The 15,253-nt window shown below is 49.8% G+C and overlaps 1 pseudogene; it reads right to left on the bottom strand.

Annotated features, from left to right (window-relative positions):
* Positions 1-8,708: 8,708 nt before the first annotated feature.
* Positions 8,709-13,808, bottom strand: LOC129695738 (basic proline-rich protein-like; annotated as a pseudogene).
* Between the last annotated feature and the right edge of the window lie 1,445 nt (positions 13,809-15,253).

Raw genomic sequence — 15,253 nt, 5'->3', positions numbered from 1 at the left:
CTATCTAAAAAGGAAGATGGTAGCCAGCATTAATGTTGATCGTTAAACAGATAAGAAAATTGCAAAGACTTTGAACAATTATCTGTATCAATTTTAGAAAATGTTGTATACAACCTGATAATAGTAGAACATCCAAGTGCAAAAGAAAGGGAAGAACATAATGACAGGGGGATGGGGAAGGTAATCAGGAAACTAATGGGATTAATGACTTACAAGATTGCTGGACCCTTTTAATGGCAAGCCCTCAACAGCCTTAATGTACAGAGGTATCTAGGGGTCCAAGTGCCTAGCTTCCTGAATGTGGTATTGCAAGTAGGTAGAGGGGTAAAGAAAGCATGGTATGCTTGCCTTCGTCAGTCAGGACATTAAGTATAATGGGCCTGTCCCACTTAGGCGACTTTTTAGACGACTGCAGGAGACAATGCAGTTGTCACATAGCCGCCACATGTTCGCAGATAGTTGCCGGGGTGTCGCCTTCATGGTCGTGAGGAGTTCCCATATTCTGGGAACTAGTCGCAGCCTCATTATGGTCGCCGAGAATTTTTCAACATGTTGAAAAATTAGCGGCGACTAGAATGAAACCGCCATGGAGAGTAGCGAGAATTCTCAAGCCGTAGGTGGGTCGCAAGGTTGTCTTAGTCATCAGGAGGTCGCCAGGAGGTCGAAGGTTCTCTTAGGTTCTCGTAGGTTGTAGCATGTGCTGACTGGTGAATTTCATTGGCTCATTGGGGGGGAAAAAACGTCAGCAGTAGTTTTCAGAACCAAGGATAACCGAACGGTAATGTTAAATGTCTGCCGAACTTCACAGCTGTGTATCTCTGGCTTATTAAAAATTGTCTGGCTTCTTAAAAATTGTCTCCATCCTTCTCCCCCCTTCTACTCCCCCTCTTTTAAAGGACTTACCGTACACTGTGCTAGCCGTCCTAATTACAGCGCCAAGCTTCCTGTTCATCGCGGTGTGTGTTTGTATCACGTTGGCTTTGCACCGTGTGAATTTCAGACAGCACTCCCCCCACTAGCCCTGGCCCCCGCCTTTGCGGTGTGTGAGTGTGTGAGTGTGTGAGTGTGTGAGTGTGTGAGTGTGTGAGTGTGTGTGTGTGAGTGTGTTCCACTCTGACAGTCACCATTCCACTTCCCGGTTGTTCAGGCGACTGCCGGCAACTTGACAGTCACCGACAGTCCGCTGAAAAGTCGCATAAGGATAAGGAAGTCATGTTGCAACTTTGTAGGACTTTGGTTAGGGTGCATTCGGAATACTGAGTGCAATTCAGGTCGCCACATTACAAGAAGAATGCAAAGGTTTTGGAGAGGGTGCAGAAGAGGTTTACAGAATGCTGCCTGGATTAGAGAGAATTACCTATAAGTAGAGGTTGGACAAACTTGTATTGTTCTCTCTGGAGTGTTGGAGGCTGAGGAAAGACCTGAAAGAAGTATATAAAATTAAGAGAGGCATAGATAAGTCAGAACCTTTTTCTTTTGGAGGAAATATCAAAGATGAGAGGGCATAGCTTTAAGGTGAAACGGTAAAAATGTAATGGAGGGGCACTTGTTTTCTACAGAGAGTGGTGGGTGCCTGAAACATGCGCCAAGGGTGGTAGTGGAGGCAGGTACAATTGTTGCATTTTGGAGGCTTGTAGCGAGGCGCATGGGTATGAAGGGAATGGATCACGTGCAGGCAGAGGAAATTAGTTTAACCTTTCGTCATGTTCAGCACAGACATTGGAGGCCGAAGGGCCTGCTCCTGTGCTGTACTGTTCTATATTTGTTCTATGATCCAATGCCTTACATCCATAGGTACTACAAGAAGTTCCTGCAGATAGAGTGGTGCACTGTTTATGATCTTTCAAAATTCCTTCGAATCTGTAAATTTGGAGACAACAAATTTCATCCACCTTCATAGGATAACTAAAAATACTAAACTATAGGTGCATTAGCCTGAAACGTGTCACTTGAAAAGCACCACAGTTTAAAAATTATAACATAATCAGGCAGTCAAAATAATTTAATGAAAGAAAAATAGTATTTGGCAAATTTACTAGAGGTCTTTAAGAATCTAATGAGCAGGCTGAATAGAGGATGTCAGTTAATTGGGTGTATTTGGATTTCCAGAAGGCATATTTTCCATATAAAAGATCACAACACATGGTAATCCCATGTGGCATTGAGGCTAATATATTACTATGAAAAATAGTTCCCTAGCACAAAACAGAGAGTGAGGATAAATGGATTCTTTTCAAGTTGGCAAGCTATAACTAGTCAGGTACCAAAGGTATCAGTGCCAGCTACAGTACTCGCCATCTGTGTTAATGACTTAGATGAAGGGACCAAGTATACTGTAGCCATATTTGTTGATGATACAATAGGTGGGTTAGCAAATTGTGAGGAGAAATAAAACAATCTGCAAAATAATATAGATAGGTTAAGCAAATGGGGGAAAAGATTATTTATTGGTGTGCAACATGTAGATTAGTCCACTTTGGTAGGAAGAATGAAAAAAAAACATAGTACTATTTAAATGAAGATGTACGGAACACTGCTCAAAGAGGGCTCAAAGAGTCCCTACATATGTTAAATTCAGAAATGCAATGGGTAATTAAGATAATAAATGGAATGAATAGAAAAGCACATGAAATTTCAAAGTAGAGCTGTTTTGTCAAAACTGAATGAAGTATTAATAGTTCTGGTCTCATTTAAGGAAAAGACAGTTCAGAGAAGGGCTACTAAATTCCTGGGATATCGACATGAGAAAAGGTTGAACAGGTTAGACTTGTATTCAACGGAGCTCAGGAGAATGAGCATTTTCACCAAAACACACAAAATTCACACAGAATGATTTCCGAATTGGGAGATTAGTTTCAGAATAAGGAATAATGTTTGTGTAAATTGAATTGTTTGTGTGTCTTGTAGGAATTGTTTTGTTTGTATGGTTGAAGAAACAGAGTTTCGTTTGAGCCTCACTGAAGTTCAATGACATTGAATAAATATTGTATTGTATTGTAATGGATAACCCATTTAAGATGTAGATGAGAAGGAACTTCTTCTATCAGAGGGAGGAGAATATTTTATGTTCTGCACCCGGAAAGATGCAATGGGGTATTATACTCAATTACAGGTGCACAACCTTTTATCCGAAAGCCTTGGGACCAGACACTTGTCGGATTTCGGACATTTTCGGATTTCCGAATGGAAGATTTTTAGCGTAGATTAGGTAGGTAGCGCGGGCGGCTTGAAAAGTCTGGAGCGGCTGCCTCCTCCCCGGAGACCGGGGAATCATTGTAAATCATTGCATAAATGTTAGTCAGTTAGTTTGGAGGGATTTTATGTGGTGGTGGTGGTGGTGGGGTGTGAAGGGGGAAACTTTAATTCGTAGTCCCCTACCTGGTCGGCGACTCCCAACATCGCGGAGCTGGGGGCTCCGTCCGGCCGCGGGTGGCGCCGGTTGGAGCTCCGACCCCGGCAACTCTACCCCTGGCTGCGCGGCGCTCCAAATCCAGCGTCGCCCGCGGCCGGACGCCCGCAGCCCCAGCTCCGCGAATGTTGGGAGTCGGCGGCCACAGCATTCCGGAGCTAACCGCACGGCGACCCGGTAAGGCATTGCCCGCTCCCCGCTGGTATCCCAGCGCTGCGACGCCGCCGACTCCCAACATTCGCGGAGCGGGGGCTGCGGGCATCCGGCCGCGGGCGGCGGTGGATTTCGAGCTCCCCGCAATTAGATTGCCGGGGTCGGAAATAGGCGCCGCCCGCGGCCGGAGCCCGCATATGGGAGTTGGCAGCCCACAGCGCTGCGGATTTACTGCATTAAGGTATTGACCCGCTCCCCGCCTCTCCGACCAGGTAGGGGACTAAGAATTAAAGTTTACCCCTTCACCCCCCCTTCACATAAAAGCCCTCCAAACTAACTGACTAACATTTAAGCAATGAGTGTAAGTGTCTCTGAGGTCGAAGATCAAAACAGTAGTACAGCCTGGGTTGACGTGGGTCATGGGTCAATTTGGCGGAAACGCAGCTTTGGTGTGCAAGTAGCCATAGGGCCTATTTTTTTTTCGGTTTTCCGGAACTTTTGTGCACCTTTTATGTCCTTATACATTTATTAACTCATGGGTAAGATAATACCTTCTTTAGTTGTCAATCAATTCAAAATTATTGCACCGATAAAAGAATAATATATTGCATACAGCAAGGAATGGTGGAGGGGCTCAAGTAGCCATAGGGCCTATTCCTTTTCTTTTATGTCCTCATACATTTATTAACTCATGGGTAAGATACTACCTTCTTTAGTTGTCAATCAATTCAAATTATTGCACAGAATAAATATTGCATACAGCAAGAATTACAGGTCTCAACAATATCCCTGCTAAGGAACTGATGATATATTCTGCAGATAAGAACCACTTCTCCAACCAAACTGTTACAGTATGGACACAACAAAGGTTTTTACCCAACAGTATAGAAAATCCACAGCAAGATCACATCCATGGGTTGTATACATCCAGTCCAATCACTTTTCATTATATCAGCCTCTGCCAATCAGTAAATTATAACAAGGACAGGTCACACTGCCACCCAGCTCTGTGTCATCTGCAAACTTGGAGATGTTACACTTAATTCCTATATTAACGATTTAGACAAAGGAATTAAATGTAACATCTCCAAGTTTGCAGATGACACAAAGCTGGGTGGCTGAGTGAGCTGCGAGGAGGATGCTATGAGGCTGCAGGGTGTCTTGGATAGGTTGGGTGAGTGGGAAGATGCATGGCAGATGCAGTATAATGTGGATAGGTGTGAGGCTATCCTCTTTAGTGGCAAGAACAAGAAGGCAGATTATTAGCCGAATGGTGTCAGATTAGGAAAAGGGGAGGGGCAACAAGACCTGGGTGTCCTTGTATATCAGTCACTGAAAGTAAGCATGCAGGTACAGCCAGCAGTGAAGAAAGCTAATGGCATGTTGGCCTTCATGGCAAGAGGATTTGAGTATAGGAGCAAGGAGGTTCTACTGCAATTGTACAGGGCCCTAGTGAGACCACACCTGGAGTATTGTGCACAGTTTTGGTCTCCTAATTTGAGAAAGGACATTCTTGCTATTGCGGGAGTGCAACATAGGTTCACCACATTAATTCCCGGGATGGTGGGACTGACAAATGATGCAAGAATGGATCGACTGGGCTTGTATTCACTGGAATTTAGAAGGATGAGAGAAACATATAGGATTCTTAAGGGATTGGACAGGCTAGATGCAGGAAAAAGGTTTCCAGTGTTGGGGGAGTCCAGAACCAGGGGTCACAGTTTAAGAATAAGGTGTAGAACATTTAGGACTGAGATGAGGAAAAATCTTTGCACCCAGAGAGTTGTGAATCCGTGGAATTCTCTGCCACAGAAGGCAGTGGAGGCCAATTCACTGGATGTTTTCATGAGAGAGTTGGATATAGCTAGTCAACATAATTAAGGGATATGGGGAAAAAGCAGGAACGGGGTATTGAGTTTGGATGATCAGCCATGATCATATTGAATGGCGGTGCTGGCTCGAAGGGCTGAATGACCTACTCCTGCACCTATTTTCTATGTTTCTATGTTAAGTGTATTTATAGATAATGTGGTTACTGGTCATGATCTTGGATCCATCAAAGCCATCCGACTGGAACTCATAAAAGCCTTGATTTAAGCTGGGATAGGACAGCTGAATTCCAGTGATGGGATGGTGGATGGTCTTGACACTGTGGCAGTACTTGAGGAAATGGAGTCCCAAGAAACCTTCATAAGATGGGGATCAAATAAATGGCTTTTCCACTGCAAGTCTGAAAAGGATTGTTGTTAGATGTTGATCATCTTCGACTCATCTATGGTGTTCCTTGGGAAGGTTCCAAGGTCAAACTACATTTAGGACCATCAACAACCTTTCATGTTGTAAGGTCAAACATGTTTTAAAATTATTTTATTTTATTCTTCTTTGAAGTTTGCCTAGCTGCACCCTTTCCAGTCATGATATTGGCCTTGCTTTGCAAAACAAGCAGCTTTTACTTGATGGTATACAGGAGATCCACATAGAAGATGTGCCTCAAATGGACAAAACAGTGGATCCATCTAGAGTCACTGATGCAGGTGGACAGCCAGCATTACACAAAGTGATTAATCTTAGTTTATGACAGACGACAGTCAATTTGAATCAAGGTGATACAAATCAGAACCTTTTGGATTTTTGAGAAGGGTTTAAACAGGTCAATCAATTACTAAGTTACAAACCTGAAGGTGACTGCCAAAACTTTTTATACACAGCTGAAATTCACAAGAGATCTTCAGATGATTGTGGATGCATATTCATCTCACTGTGACCGCATGATAGTTGGATGCATATAGTTGGACGCATATTCATCTCTATGTGACCGCACAGTCAAATCAAGTAGCTCAAGGTCAAAGGTTTCACTGTGAGCCAGTCTTTCTCCTGACTTCCCATGTGTGAGTATTTATACTCATTTATTCTGAGCTCCAGATACTAAAAATATGCTTTGGTGGGAAATTTCAATCAGAAGCTCAATTTAGGGGTCCTATGTCAACGTCACCTAGCTATGTTCTCCAGAGATGCTGCCTGACTCGCTGAGCTACTCCAGCACTTTGTATCTTTTTTGAAAATAAACCAGCATCTGCAGTTCCTTGTGTCTCCATTTTAAATTGTTCTTAAGCCTCACCAAATCCTTAAATACAAAGTTTCTGACTGTACAGTTTTCAGTTCAATCCAGTTTTGATTTCAGTGAAGCATGATAAAATGCTACTGCTATAAAAGTAGTAGCAATCTGAACGCTGAGGCAAATCATAAAATTTAAATGATTTGCTCTGAACATATTAACTCATAAACTGCAATTGGTTGCAATCGACAAAAGTAAGATACAATTCTAAACATTCTTCAAATAAATTGAGAAAGAATAAGAGTGAATAGAGTGGGAAATGAATTCTAGGAGCTGCTGAAAAAAGAATAGGGGATTGACCACTGACAGTAAATTTGGGATACAGTTTAGATAGAGCCTACAGATTGCACAAATTGATATTAGAGACCACCTCTACTCGATTTTAATTTTCTTCTTTGCATAGCTCTGTACAAGTGAATGAAAAGAAACTTATCTAATGAGAAAAAAATAGTTTAATGAGATAATCGGTTGGAAAATGGAGAAATAATTTATTGCTAATTGTCACTATATAATCTATCACACTGTAACTAAAATTACAAAATGTTTCTGTATATTCTCATGCTTATTTAAAAATATTCAATCTAAATCTTCTTGAAACATGTTTTTGGCCTTACCACAAGAAAAGCAATTGAAGTGCTGAGCATATTTGAATCGTGAGCCTTCCCCGAACAATCTTGTCCTCGATGATTTGCGACACTGTTCAATCTTTTGGAGTTGGGTTCCATTAATATTTACTGTAATATATTTTACCTTTAACAACGCAGAAGATGGCCAAATGGCTTGTGAAATCCATGTCACGTCCCAAAGGAGTTATCCAATCAGTCCCATTCCCCTCTCTTTATTTCCCGGTGCCACAGCAACGTATTTGATTCTTTTTGCTATTAACTTACACAAGGTGCGATTTATAGGGGCTAATTAACCTACCAGAAAGTTATTAGGAGGAATCAAGAGAAACCTAGCAGAATAATGATTAAAGTACCAATTCTGCATACTGTACCAGAGGTCAGGATTGAACTGGGCCTGCTAGAGCTATGTGGCAGCATCAACAACTGTGCCACCATGGTATCCTAAATTTGAATGAAATGCTCAAAGACACAATGGCACTATTAGACATGATTTGAAAGCTATTTCATACCAAGCCAATCATTCAAAGCTTCATTTTAGTAATTTAAAATATTTTTTAAAGCTTAAATCAGGTTACTTACAGATGAAGGATTAGCATTAATTAAAAATCCTTTATTTTCCATGCTAAACCCATTTTCAATTGTACTAATGAAACTGCATTATGTCAATCTGATTATATACTTCACAACAAAATAGTGAAAAATATTTGCCATTCTCTCCCACAGGAAGATTTCAGCAAAGATTTTATGTATCAGATTATGCAAGTAAACTTTTAGCCAAAACTGTATTTTAAATGCCTGACACAATTCTGAGAATGATTTCAATATAATTTTCCAACGGTGCCCCAAGCAAAATCTCTATCCTTCATGCTTATAGCCAGAAGGGCTTCATTTTTATTAAAATGCTAAATATAACTCCCAGAAATTTGGAATTCGCACGAAAGAGCAAGTAATGACACAGTGTTTAAAAATGATTACTATGCAACAGATAAGAATACAAAAGTTAATAATAGACCAACTTAGTACAAGCTAAATTATCAAATGATAAAAGCACTTCCTGGCATGGAAATAAATCCTGTTATAGAGTAAGGCTCCAAATCTGATCCCTAACTGATGAGAGCCTATTTCTATAATTTACGTTCCAGGGTTTGAACAGTGCAAATCAGCACTGTCGGGGCTGCAGGGTTAAAAATTGAGGGGAAATATGTTTATCTACTTCATTGCCCACTAGTGTAGCTTACATCACAAAGCCAACCTTAAAGGTTGACGAACAAACAGATCTTTAAATGGGACAAGCTCTGCCAGGGATTAATTCAGTGTGAAAAATGGACCAAATGAATGTCAAACATTGTTGACTCTTCAAATTGCATAATAAAATATCAGCTCTTTGTCTATTAATGGTCAAGAGTCATGGAATATTCCCTTGAGGCACAAGAAGCAGCTTGGCAGCTTCATAGAGTTTCATTTCTTTGAACCTTGAACAAAGCACCAGACTGCACAACAAAGGACAGCAAACTGGAAATAAGACAGACAATAAAAGAAATTTAATTTAGAGGAAACAAGCACATTATGTATCAATTCCATAAGGTCTCATTCAAGTTTTTGAACAAAATGAGAGGAGTAATAATCCACTTAAAAGAGATGATAAAATGAGAAGGAAATAAACTGACCTATTTAACCATCAAAAAGCTGAATACATGCAATCATGTGTAATTACAGCAGTTTCTAATAGAACCAGACATCATTACAACTTTCAAAAATCTTAATTCATGAAGTTCCTTTTCGCCATCTGATCGGACCTTCCCAAATGTACTGTACTCTTTTTGGCCTTTCAGAGATACAGATTGTTTATGGTGCAATGTTCATCTTAAGTTGAATAAACTAAAATACAGCCTTTTCGAGAGTTAGATTTGATGTGAAGGATAAGTGCCTTGTAATCTGATTACTTACCATTTGTTTTATGTGCACAAATCGCATAAAGATTTACTTAACCCAGAGTAGATCATACAGATGATCATTGGGTGAAATCAAGTCCATCAGAAAACTCGATCAGGCACTTCCATATGCTTGGTGTCTTTCCAACAATTGATGTGTTCTCAATGAAGTCACTATTTATCCAAAGTCCGTTTCCACGCATACTGCAGTAAATTCGAGCTTCAAGATACAATGATCATCATGGTACAGTCTCCATAGAAAACAGTGCCACGGTGCATTTAGCTACTGACACATACCTATATCAGTGTCTCAATTTCGATACCACTAGCAAGGTGGTGTTATAGTGGTCATGTCCAGCTACTAATGGTTAGTTGGGATCCTAGGGCTGGAAGTGAAGACACGCCCATAAGTGATGACCCTGTGTCCAACGTCTTCAGCAATACCACATCTTACTTGGATCTTCTTGATGAACAATGAACATTTAGGCAAGGGTTTTCCAAGGCTGCTGGCACTGATATATTTGATATTCTACTGCAAGACCTTTAGTCTTAATTTTGTGCTTGGACTGCTCTCTTTGTAAAGGTGAAGATCATAATGGCTCTCATTTCTCTTACCGCAAGATCTTTAAAAGTGTCCAGAGGAAAGATTACTCAGACTTTAATTTTTTAAATTATTAGACCAAGTGCAGACCCGTTGGGTCTGTTCCCCCAATGTGCGGTTGTGGGGGGGAGGCGGCATGCACACACACACTAACTATCCCACCCCCCCCGCACTCATGCAAATTACCCCCCTTGATATTATATTAATAATTTGCTCCTTTTACCCCATAAACACCCTATCTACTGACGCATAGTCCCCAACTTGCAGTCACATCTGAGTGAGGGGGGCTGCGAGAGGGGTAGGTGGGGAGCTGATGGGGGGGGGGGGGGGAGGGGGAGAGGGGGGGAAGAGGGGGGTGCGCAGGGAGGGGAGGTAGGTGGGGAGGGGGGATAGGGAGGGGGGGGTGAGCGAGGGGGGGGAAGAGGGGGGGGAGAGCGAGGAGGGGGTAGGGGGGGGGGGAGGGGAGGGGGGAGGGTGGGGGGAGATGGAAGAGGGGGGGGAGGAGAGGGGGGGGAGGAGGAGGGGGGGTCGGAGAGGGGGGGCAGCGAGGGGGGGGAGAGAGGGGGGGAGGGAGGAGGAGGGGGGGGGGGGAGGGAGGGGGGAGAGGGGGGGGAGGAGAGGCGGGGGAGGGAGGGGGGAAGAGAGGGAGAGGGCAGAGAGGGAGGGGAGCAGAGAGGGAGGGGACAGAGAGGGAGGAGAGAGAGCGGGAGGGGGGCTGAGAGGGAGGGGAGAGAGAGGGGGGGGGGAGAGAGGGGGGGGCTGAGGGGGAGAGGGGCAGAGAGGGAGGGGGGAAGAGAGGGGGGGGAGGAGAGGGGGGGGAAGAGAGGGGGGGGAGGAGAGGGGGGGGGGGGAGAGGGGGGGGGGAAGAGGGGGGGGGAAGAGGGGGGGGAGGAAGGGGGGGGGGAGGAGAGGGGGGGGGAGAGGGGGGGAAGAGAGGTGGGGAAGGGGGGGGGGGGAGAGCGGGGGGGGACGAGGGGGGGAGAGGGGGGAGGGAGGAGAGGGGGGGAAAAGAGAGGGGGGGGGGAGAGGGGGGGGGGAGAGAGGGGGGGGGGAGAGGGGGGGGGGGGAGGGGGGGGGGGGAGGGGGGGGGGGGGAGGGGGGGGGGGGGGGGGGGGGGGGGGGGGGGGGGGGGGAGGGGGGGGGGGGGGGGGGGAGGGGGGGGGGGGGGGGGGGGGGGGGGGGGGGGGGGGGGGGGGGGGGGGGGGGGGGGGTGGAGGGGGGGGGGGGAGGGAGGGGGGGGGGGGGGGGAGGGGGGGGGAGGGGGGGGGGGGGGGGGGGGGGGGGGGGGGGGGGGGGGGGGGGGGACAAGGAAGGGGGGGGGGGGGGAGGGGGGGGGGGAGGAAGGGGGGGGGGGGGGAGGAGAGGGGGGGAGGGGGAGGGAGAGAGGAGGGGAGAGAGGAAGGGGGAGAGGGAGGGGGGAGAGGGGGGGGGGGGGTGGGGGGGGGGGGGAGGGGTGGAGGGGGGGGGGTGGGGGGGGGGGGGGGGAGGGGATGGAGGGGGGGGGGGAGGGAGGGGGGGGGGGGGAGGAGGGGGGGGGGGAGGAGAGGGGGGGGGGGAGAGAGGAGGGGGGGAAGAGAGGGGGAGGGGGGAAGGTGGGGAGCAGGAAGGGGGGAAAGGGGAGTGGGTGGGAGGGGAAGGGGGTAGGGGGGGGGGGAAGGAAGGGAGGGGAGTTGGGGGAGGGGGATGGTGGGGGAGGGGATGGAGGAGGGGAGGGGGGGGAAGAGAGGAAAAGAGCGGAGAGGGGGGGAGAGGAGGGATGGGGGAGAGAGGGGGGGGGGAGGAGAGGGGGTTGTATTCGTATGCTGAGAGAGGGAGGGGGGGGGAGCGAGGTGGGGGGGGGGAGACGAGGAGGGAAGGGGGAGGGAGAGGAGGGGGGGGGGTAGGGGTGTGTTGGAAGGGAGGGGTTAGGGGGGGAGGAGATGGTGGGGGAGGGGGATGGAGGGGAGGGGGAGAAGGAAGAAGAGGAGAGGGGGGGGAGAGGAGAGGGAGGGGGAGAGAGAGGAGGGGGGGGGAAGGGGGGAAGAGTGAAGGGGGGGGAAGGAGGAGAGAGGGAGGAGAGGGGGAGAGGAGAAGGGGGAGAGGGGGGGAGAGAGGGAGGGGGGGAGAGAGAGAGGGGGGAGAGAGGAGAGGGGGGGGGCGAGAGGGAGGAGAGGGGGGGAGGAGAGGAGGGGGGGGGGCGGGGGGGGAGGAGGGGGGGGGGGAGCGAGGAGAGGGGAGAGAGAGGAGAGGGGCAGAGGAGAGGGGGGAGAGAAGAGAGAGGGGGGGAAGGGGGGGGGAGGGGGGGGGGGGGGGGGAGGAGGAGAGGGGGGGGAAGGAGAGGGGGTGAGAGTGGAGGGGAGAGGGGGGGGAGGGATGAAGAGAGGTGGGAGGGGGGGAAGAGAGGAGAGGGGGGGAGGGGAAGGAGGGGGGAGGGGAGGGGGGAGGGGAGAGGAGGAGAGGAGAGGGGAAGAGGGGGAGATAGAGAGAGGAAGAGGGGGGAAAGGGTGTTGAGAGGGGAGGAGGGGGGGGGGGAGAGGGGAAGGGGGGGGGGGGGGGGGGGGGGGGGAGTGGGGGAGGGGGAGGGGGGGAGGGGGGGAGAGAGAGGAGAAAAAGAGAGAGGGAGAGAGAGAGGGAGAGAGAGAGAGAGAGAGAGAGAGAGGGAGAGAGGGGGAGAGAGGAGGAAAGGAGGGGGGGGGGAAGAGGGGAGGGAGGAGGGGGGGGAGAGGAAGAGGAGGAGAGGGAGGAGAGGGGGGAGAGGAGGGAGAGGGGGGGGGGGAGAGAGGAGAGAGGAGAGGGGGGGGAAGAGAGGAGAAGGAGAGAGAGGGAGGGGGAAGGGGAAAGGGGGGGAGAGGGGAAAGGGGGGGGAGAGAAGGGGGGAGAGGAGGGGGGAGGAGGGGGGGAGAGGGGAAAGGGAGGGGGGGTGGAGGGGGGAGGGGGCGGGGGGGAGGGGAGGGGGGAGGAGAGAGGGGGAGAGGGGAAAGGAGAAAGAAATGGAGGAAGGGAGGGAGCGAGACGGGGAGGGGGGGAGAGAGAGAGGGAGGGGGAGAGGGGGGGGAGAGGGGGGGGGGGAGAGGGGGGGGGGGGGGGGGGGAGAGAGGGGGGGGGGGGGGGGGGGGGGGGGGAAGGGGGGGAGGGGGGAGAGGGGGGGGGGGGAGGGGGGGGGGGGGGGGGGGGGGGGGGAGAGGGGGGGGAGGGAGGGGGGGGGGGGGGGGGGGGGGGGGGGGGGGGGGGAGAGGAGAGGGGGGGAGGGGGGGGGAGAGGGGGGGGGAGGGAGGGGGAGAGGGGGGGAGGAGGGTGGGGGGGGGGGGAGGAGGGAGGGAGAGGGGAGGGGGGGGAGAGGGGGGGGGGGCCGTAAAAGGAGGGGGGGAAAGAGAGGGAATGCTGAGAGGGGAGGGGGAGGGAGAGGGGGGGAGCAGGAAGGGGGAGGGAGGGTGGAGGGGGAGGGGGGGGGAGAAAAGGGGGGAAAAGAGAGGGGGGGAGAAAGAGAGAGGAGGGGGGGAGAAAAAAGAGAGGAAACGGGGGGGGGGAGAGGAGGAGGGGGAGAGAGAGGAGAGGGGGGAGAGAGGGGAGAGAGGGGAATAGAGAGAGAGAGAGAGAAGAGGAGAGGGGGGAGAGAGGAGAGGGGGGAGAGAGAGGAGAGAGGGGAGAGGAAAGGGGGGAGAGAGAGAAAGGGGGAGAGGGAGAGAGGGGGGGAGAGAGGAAAGGGGAGAGAGGAAAGGGGGAGAGAGGAAAGGGGGGGGAGAGGAAAGGGGGGGGGAGAGGAGGGAGGGGGAGAGAGGGAGAAGAGAAGGGGAGGGGGAGAGAGGCGAAAGAGAGAGGGGGAGAGGAGGGAGAGAGAGGGAGAGGGAAAAAAGAGGGAGAGAGAGAGGAAAGAGAGAGAGGAAGAGGGGGAGAAGAGAGGGGGAGAGGGGGGAGAGGAGGGGGGGGGAGAGGAGAAGAGGGGGAGGAGAGGAGGGGAGAGGAGAGGAGGAGGGGGGGGGGGGAGAGGAGGGGGGGGGGGGGGGAGAGAAAGTACCTAAAAAAACATTTTAGAACCAAAAAAGACACATTCTGCAAGCATTGTAGAACCAAAAGAGACACTTTTTGCAAACATTTTATAACTAATAAACACTTTTTGCAAACATTTTAGAACCAATAGACACATTCTGCAAGCGTTTTAGAACCACTAAGGACACTTACATTTGAGTAGACATGTGTTCAGTGTTATTCACAGCACAGAGAAACGTGACCCTCTGCCTTCCTCCAGCTTGCAGACACTGATTGAGGCACACCACTTCCTGGTTTTATAGTCCCTCCCCCCTGCCGCCAGCAGGGGCAGCAGAGAGAATGGGGAATTTTGTAAAATCATTAATATCTCTGTCATTTTTCATCGACGGGAAAAATCCTCAGCACACATACGGTGGAGGGGGGCTCTGAGCAAGGTGGCCAAAAATGACGGCCGTAGGTGACGGCGTTCTCGTGGAACTCGCAGCACAGATGGCCAAAACCGGTCAAGAACAGACATTTAGTAATATAGATTGTTTTCATCAACTTTCAGAAAGACCTGGGATCACAGCCACGAGGATTTGCCAGCATTGCTGACTTCCCACAAGAGAAAGCAACTATTAATTCCACTCATCTGCACAAAAAGACTTGTCATGCCTAAACCTGAGTGAGCCCACAATGCTAGATATTTTTGATAGTCAGTGGTGCTCTCAGTGAAGGATCAGGGGAACAAAGGCTACACCTTGCTTCCCTGGCTCCTCACCTCTGTACAGACACAAGATGCTTGTAATTCTATGGATAGTGGTGGAAAATTTAATTGGACCCATCAAAATGAGATGGTGATGTATGCATTGGTTCAAGGGCACACCTGGGAAACAGACGGGGTACTGGGTTGTTCTTAAGGATTGTAGGGTAGAGAGGAATGGTGCCAAAAACCCAGGACAGCGCCAAAACCCAGCGACTCTCTGTGTACTGGTTCCAGAAATGGATCTGCAATCATTCATTACATTCCTTCCACTTTTATAAACCTCTAGTACAACAGCAATGTTATTACTCTAACTATGCTCTTCATAATCTCTGCTCAGAACTGTCGATTCTCTGACTCCCAAGATCAAAAGAGCTACTGGAACAATTATAGGAGCCACAAGGATCGGACCAAAGTGTGTGTCGAGACCTGCGGCCTACTGACCACCTGAAGCCTCCGACCAACTCTACTGGCAACACTGCCCCCCCATCCCCCTCCCCCCCTCCCCCTTACGGCATCTCCAGGCAAGGTTAGAGGTGGTGGGATCTGCTTTCTAATGCACCCTTTGTTCTCCCCTCAGTCCTACCGCGACCAATGATACTTGCGACCCACCAATCTCCTGGAGCCTCTGGATGACTCGACCGGCGTCCCAGTGAAGCTGCTGACCCCAAGAGCAGACCTCCAGGCCCAACCGGGAATAGACCCCAACC

The sequence above is a fragment of the Leucoraja erinacea genome, chromosome 1 (assembly GCF_028641065.1).
Source record: "Leucoraja erinacea ecotype New England chromosome 1, Leri_hhj_1, whole genome shotgun sequence".
Taxonomy (NCBI): Eukaryota; Metazoa; Chordata; class Chondrichthyes; order Rajiformes; family Rajidae; genus Leucoraja; species Leucoraja erinaceus.
Note: the sequence above shows the minus strand (reverse complement) of the source record. Positions and strands in the feature narration are given on the sequence as shown.